The sequence below is a fragment of the Mercenaria mercenaria genome, chromosome 17 (assembly GCF_021730395.1).
Source record: "Mercenaria mercenaria strain notata chromosome 17, MADL_Memer_1, whole genome shotgun sequence".
NCBI lineage: Eukaryota > Metazoa > Mollusca > Bivalvia > Venerida > Veneridae > Mercenaria > Mercenaria mercenaria.
Window position 1 is genome coordinate 27068715 of NC_069377.1, and position 7408 is coordinate 27076122.

General features: G+C 34.1%; 1 long non-coding RNA gene across 1 annotated transcript; it reads right to left on the reverse strand.

Annotated features, from left to right (window-relative positions):
- Positions 1-685: 685 nt before the first annotated feature.
- Positions 686-5873, reverse strand: LOC128550348 (uncharacterized). The gene is made up of 2 exons (XR_008368235.1): positions 5755-5873; positions 686-1519 (listed from the first exon to the last, which is right to left on the reverse strand). It is a non-coding gene; the product is annotated as an uncharacterized LOC128550348 (long non-coding RNA).
- Positions 5874-7408: the final 1535 nt, after the last annotated feature.

A 7408-nucleotide genomic window follows, 5' to 3' on the forward strand; every position in this document is an offset into this window, starting at 1 on the left:
TGGTAATATTACAAAAAAGAAATTAAGAACTTTTAATATAATTAACGACTTAAAAAAAACAAGACCTGTCTCAAAATTGGTAGTCTAACGCCCTGACCACTCGGGCATGGACATTGCTGCTAAACATTTGATTGATAGACGGTATGATACTATCGTAGGTAAATCCGGCGTGTCTATTTTGGTTCCTAGTTTTAATCGATAATTTAATGCCGTACGTAGTATAGTGAATAGGTCGATTCTTGTCTGAGTTTCATTGTTTTATTTTATTACTATCGGAATGTTTTTACTGTATCGTCTGTAAATGGGAGCATCAATTGACTGATGTTTACCTTCAAAGGGCCTCAATTTCTGCGCATGCGCACTGTAACCGGAATTCCCCTGAAGTTGACAATTTCTTGTGTAAACATTACATCGAAGAAAGTTAAAACAACCGGGAAATTCAAATAATAAATGAGTTCGGTAATGCTAGGTTTTCGTTGCTATGTATTGGCAACAAAGGTCTAGATGATATGATATTGTTACCCTGATGCTTTACGACGGCGTAAAGTCTATACAGCACGAAATGTAAAAGGTCCGGAAAACTACTTGAGTCCGGAAACTACTTGGAAACCAGTAGACATTCTAAAGTGCGGGTTGATTATGCAAAGGCTGCAACTGTTTAACAAGACAAGCGTTTGCAACCATTCCAAACTAAAAATTTATTTCCAAATGTATCATTGTACCTACTTTGTGCCATAAATAAAACAATTTTTGACAGCTTTAAAATTTTCTAAACTTTTAAAAGTGTGTGCGTTGATTTCTGACTCGGCTGCATCCTTGCCGGTGTATGTCACAAGAGATGCAAGAAACTATTTATAGTCGGTTATGAATTTAACAATGACCACTAGATATGACCTATTCTCCAACAGAATTGTTAATATTTAATGTTGAAAATTGTGCAGTTAAGAATGCAAATCATGAAATGAAGTAATATCTGATTTAATAAAGAAATAAAAAGATTTCATCCCAATACAGATATTCTTTTTATAAACACTATAATATGAGCTGCACCATGAGAAAGCCAACATATTGTATTTGCAACTATCATGGATCCAGTGTCTCTAACTGCAATAGGTTTTGAAAGCGAACAGTATAGTTCCTGACCAGACTGGGCGGATGCGCAGGCTGGTCCGGATCCATGCTGGTCGCAAATGCACTATGTTGGTTTTCTCATGGTGCGGCTCAATTATACAGATGGTTATGGATATATTTTTACAAACATACTACATTGAATATAAATACAATACACGCAATTAACACCAAAATATTAAAAGACATGATATCACTGCCAGCCTTAAAAACAACGATATGTATAATGGGAAGAATATGTCGAAAAGTCATTGCGCTTATGAAGCTTTTTATTCCCGATTGTCTGTTTCGTCGTCATAGTTACGAAAACAAGAGCACATCAAACGCTTGCGACGCCGTTTTTTCCTAACTGCTTTCTCAAATTGTGCGTTCGCCGTCTGTGACTGTGCCTCTGAAATAAATAACATTGTCCGTAATACTGATACCTTAGTTACCTTTATCAAACAGAAATATATGTCCGAAAAGCATACAAATTTATGAAGAAAATAAAACCGTTTAGTCGATACAAATGCATTGGAAAACTCGACCACTTTCTTGGCTATATCCGGTGTCCGTTTCCCCGCCGTGGATAGGGTACATCCGCTTTCTTGGCTATATCCGGTGTCCGTTTCCCCGCCGTGGATAGGGTACATGAAAAGCTTGATGTTTGCCTGAATATTGAAATAATTTTTTTTTTAAATTGAATTGAGATTTGTAATTATCACACTGTATGGTAACTACACCGGTAGCCGTGTGTTTGGATCTGTCCAATATGGCCTCTCCCGAGCAAAAAATGTCAAAAACATCATGCAAGTTTTGATGTTTTCCATGATTAAACACATATTTTTACATAAAGATTAATTCCATTTTCAGTTTTCATTCTAAGGTTTAAGTTATTCGATATAAAATTTGATTACTAAGTGATAAAATCGTGCAGATTATGGGAATCAAGAAGCGAAAACGAAACTTTTAAATGATGTTATCAAACCTCTTGCAATTGTATCATGAAAAAAATCAGTTAAGAAAAAAGAAGAAACATCTTCACATATCTTGTCATCAGTCTCTAAACTGAAAGTATAGTATTTTTGCGAAAACATACCATGGTAAGTCAATTATATGTATCAAGTGTGTAACGGTTGGATACAAGTAACTGAAAGGCAGTTAACGGTTTGGATTTAGTATATGCACCGGTTTGGATAGCAACTTAATTCACAGTCCTGCACGAAAAATCGGTATCAAAGTTGATAAAACCATATATAACCACATCTATCTCCTTTCATTTCTATGATATAAGAGGTAACCTTTTGTATGGATTGCATAAAATCTAGGGAAAGAAATGAACTGAAGGTCATAAAACTAAATATCTAAGAGATGTGTATAAATGATTCGAAATATACACTGTACCTAGAGAAAAATATGTTACGTTAACGGTTTAATAACGAGTTTATTTTATGGAATATTTTCAAAATGAAACACTATGTATCCTGATAGGTAGGTAAAACGAGTTTTAAAAAAGCAGCGTAAGAACGTTTGAGTACCAGCCTGGTAGATATCCAAGTCGTTCGTTTTTGAAACTCTGGGTTCCATCTGTCGTCTCGAGGGTGATTTGATTTGAATTCTTTTAAAATAAATGTTCATTTGTTTATCACATTTGTCAATTGCTTGTTTAGAAGAGGGAATTAGTAAATACTTAGAAAATAGGCCCAAATTAAACAAAAACGTTTGTTTGCCCTTTCACCTACTAACTTAAAAGCAACCCCTGTACACATTAGCTATTTCCACTATTCTATAAGGTGATTTACATCGACTACCTGAAGAATACTCTTTGTTAATTATTTGTAAGATGTTATAGTGGGAACTTATTGAAACTAGTTGTTCAATGTGATGATCTGACATGCAATACAAATGTTCTATAATTCTAGTTTGCTTTGTTTTTACAAAGGTATGACTCTTTTCCCGATTAACTAAATTGAATTTTGTACTGTTTTTGTACGTACGCAGGCATCTTAATAATCAATAGTTAGAATGAATTATCTATGAGGATCTAAAATTCAAAGTAAGGATCAGCAAATCTGACTTTAACTTCATTGCAGAGTTATGCCGTTTCATTGAGCTTTGCAGGTACGTCACATACCATTTTTACGAATGAAATGAAACTTCCTTCAAACACTTGTTCACTCTGATTATTCGACATGCAATGCACAGGCTCAAAGATTCTCATGTTCTTTTTCAAAAAGATTATCTCGCTATTTTGACTTGACTTAGCAAGTTATGGTTAAGGTTTAGCAGTATATCACAAAACAAGGGATTTTTTTAGTGAATGAACAGCATCTTGACACACAACTTATCTGTCAATTCATTCATATATGTATTGAATTCCGGAAAGGGACTACATGAAGGGGCCACACTTCTGGACAGTCCAGCGCCTTTAAAAACTCACCATTTTTAAAAACCTGTTACATGACTTCCTTTTGATGCATTTGCAACATCGTGCGAGTGTTTAAACTTTACATAACTAGGTAAAACGTCGTTTTGACAATTGTTTACATTTATTTCTTTACAAATGACATTCTTATTTAAAGGGGAACAACTCATTTAGAGTATTTTAAGTATCCAACTCCGCCGGGACTTCATTTTTCTATTATAATTCGAATTATAGGCCTATGTGTTATTTTCTTATATTTCAGTATATTATGCTAACATTAAACGTATAAATTAACAAAATTATGTCGACAATAAGCTCCATAGTACAAATTTTCCGAAATCGTCCGAAACTATCAGCGTATTTTTAAAAATACCACCAAGTAATATCGCGTTTACTTCATTTTTCTATTATAATTCGATTTACTGTATATGTGATATTTTTTAAATTTCAGTATATGCTTTCATTGAACATATATTTTTACGATAAAATGTCGACAACTTGTTCCATAGTACAAGTTTTCCGAAATCGTCCGAAACTTTAGCGTAACTTTAAAAATACCACCAAATAACGTTGCATTTTAGCTCGGGGGTGGGGAAACAAAATCGGTCGTCCTGAAAAAACGAGTTCGGTGACATACAATTTTTTGTTAATCAAACGCAAGTAAATATACTTGCGCATTTATGATTGAAATTTACACAAAATTCCTCGACCCAAAAAAATGTTATACTCAAAAAACGGACAATTTTCCAGCTAAACTCTACGTTACATTTTGTGTAAGTCTGACGCTTTAATGCGTCATAATCTTAAGGTACGTCATAGATCATTCACGAAATTTATACCACAGGAATAGGAATTATAAATCTTTTAAAAATATATAAATTTCATTCTTGTCCGCTTCCAACTGAAATAGGGATACGCTGAAAACCTTACAGAAACAATGAAAATGACGCCAAGAAATGACGCCCAAAAAGTGCCATTAGTGGCCGAGTTTGACAGCGCACCAAACAAATGTGGCTTAAATAAGAGCCAAACGGAAAACGGGAATAAATCAGAAATATCCTCAATTTTCTATCGTTAATTTTTCATAGATGTATTAAAAAAAATTTAAAGGTCGCACTCCACCTTAAAATATATGTATGAACTTACGTCACGTTATGTTGTTAGATCCAAACACACGGCTACCGTTGTAGTTACCATAGAGTGTATCATATCATCTAAAATCGTTCTGATTTCAATGTAAAGGGAGGCAATTTACCGAGGAGGGAATGTACGGGCCAGTTCTATTATCCCGTGATGTAGTCACTAAATAGTTACTGTCCCCATTATTTAACTAGATAAAAGTGAAGGTATTTTATAGAAATAAATAAAAAATCTGTTTTTTTTTTTGTTTTTTTTCTTCTTTTTTTTTCATAAAGGATCACGCGAGTAATAATCTTTTAGCCATCAAACAATCTGTCTCTTTTGACTAACAATCTGTCTCTTTTGACTAACAGACAAATAGAAAACATCGAACTCTAACCTTTAGATATTATGTTTTTATTATAGTACGATACTGATTCCACGAACACTGAGTAATTTCTTAGAATTCTTATTTAACATGGCGGGATTAACAAGTGAATAGTTTTTCAACAGTATTACTTCACGCCTTCGTGATGAAAATATGAGACCTATGTGATAAAGATTTTCTGTCGATTATTTTGTTTTAAATAAACAAACTATATACAACTAATCCATAGTATACTTGTCAAACCTTGAAATAGGGTTACGACATGCATTAAAAAGAAACCTGCGGATGAATTCTTCTACAGTTTTGCAGTTGGTAATTTCCGTTACTGTTAAATGTTTCTGTTACTTTCAATACGTTACTATTTTCTGTGCGGTGGAGTACTGAATAAGGCCAGTTTATATTCGATAGTAAATTCCTCCGTTACATTTTCACACAGACTGAACTTCAGTGCATCATATTCTTTACAGTTGTGTCGTATATTTAACATTGATCATTTCCATAATGAATAAAATGCATTTTATTCGAATGCTAGAATAATTGTCAGGAAAACATATCCAACTACAATCTATCATTCTAAATCCATTGGTCTTATGAAATGCAAACAATGTTTTAAAATAAAGATTTATACGCATGTGTGTCTTTTGATTTTCTATCGTACCAACGTATGTGCCTAAAAATACATATATATATATATATATTGTGCCTGTATAGTTACCTCCTTGAGCTATGAGACCTTCTGTAACCTTTCGTTTTTCTTCTTGATTTGCCATGGCTCTATTTATGTGTGGGGTGCGACTCCTGGTGTTGTCAGCCATACCAAAGCACAGTTGGACGGACGATTCAAATATTTTTAAGAAATCAGAATAAAAGCAATGAGGCAACTGTGTAGAAAAAAAATCGTAAACCGTTCAAAATGAACACATTCACAAATTGAGTACGTTCACAAATTGAATATGTTCACAAACTGAATACGTTTACACTTAAATCCATAACATTGTATCAGAAACTGGGCGAATATAAGCTAAATACATTTTCTTAAATTTCAATTTAAAAAATGTTTTACAGATAGTGAATGTGACAATCATATCGATACTAATCTTTTTTTATCAGTCATAAAACGAATGTCTATAAATTAAAACTATACCTTACTTATCTGGTTTATACTTCCTGATTGAAATACAAATGTATGCGGACCCGCCCGCTTTGCTTAATAGGGAGAGCGGAGAACTACGGATCGCAGGGTCGCGAGTTCGATCCCCGTGCGAGGCGTATGTTCTCCGTGATTAAAAAAAGACATTGTGTCTGCTATCATTCGTCCTCCACCTTTCATTCATGTGGGGGAGTTGGCAGTTATTTGCGGAGAACTGGTTTGTACTGGTACAGAATCCAGGAACACTGGTAAGTTTAACTGCCCGCCCGTCGTTACATAACTAAAATACTGTTGAAAAACGTTGTTAAACCCAAAGAAAAAAAACAGCAGCAAATGTATGCGATTCCAAAAGCATGTCCCATTCATCACACACGCATTCTTCTAGATACCATACTACCCAATGACATAGAGTCCGTTTTTAACATTCTATGATTATTGTAAGTGCGGCCCATACTATATATCAGTATATCTTAACCGGCTTGTATCTTGACTCCGCTATTACATCTGGTCATCTGGATCCAGTGCGAGGAGCTGGAGGCTGTTCTAACCAGAGAGGACTGAAACAATCCGATTCTTATGTTGTTTTACTTGGGTGCAGTCAACCAACCAATAAAAAACACAAAATATTGTTGTTGTTTTTTTTCACAATGACGTACTGAGACTCGAAAACGATAATATTGCATAAGAAGACATCAGTAGGTATTGTCCGCAAGTATTGACCTGGCCGGCACTCATGAATATTCCGTACGTTTTCCGTAAATTAATTTCGGTGTCCGTACCTAAATAACGATATACTTACATGTATTGAAAAGCTAATTATAAACCATCATGTATCATGTGCAGATATAGCTGTGCGGACAAAGTGTTTTTCCACTAATCTCAGGGTTGTGTGTTCAAGACCTTCTGACCATTTTTTTTATTATTATTATTTTATATTTTATCTGTAAAATTAACAGGCGGAAAACTTGTCACACTTTCGATTCATCAACGAAATATTCTATTATCGATTAACATTTTTCTACGCACACTAAACCGTTCTACAAAATGTTTCCAGGACCGGATCAGCATTCATTTATTCAACGGACAATTCAAAGAACTGTTGTTAATGACACGAAATGGAATGTTTCAAATAATATAATATATATACAAAGTTCAAACACAAGACATTATTTTAAAAGAAAATGGTTAGAAAATAATTCGAACCCCAGGTAACGTGCTT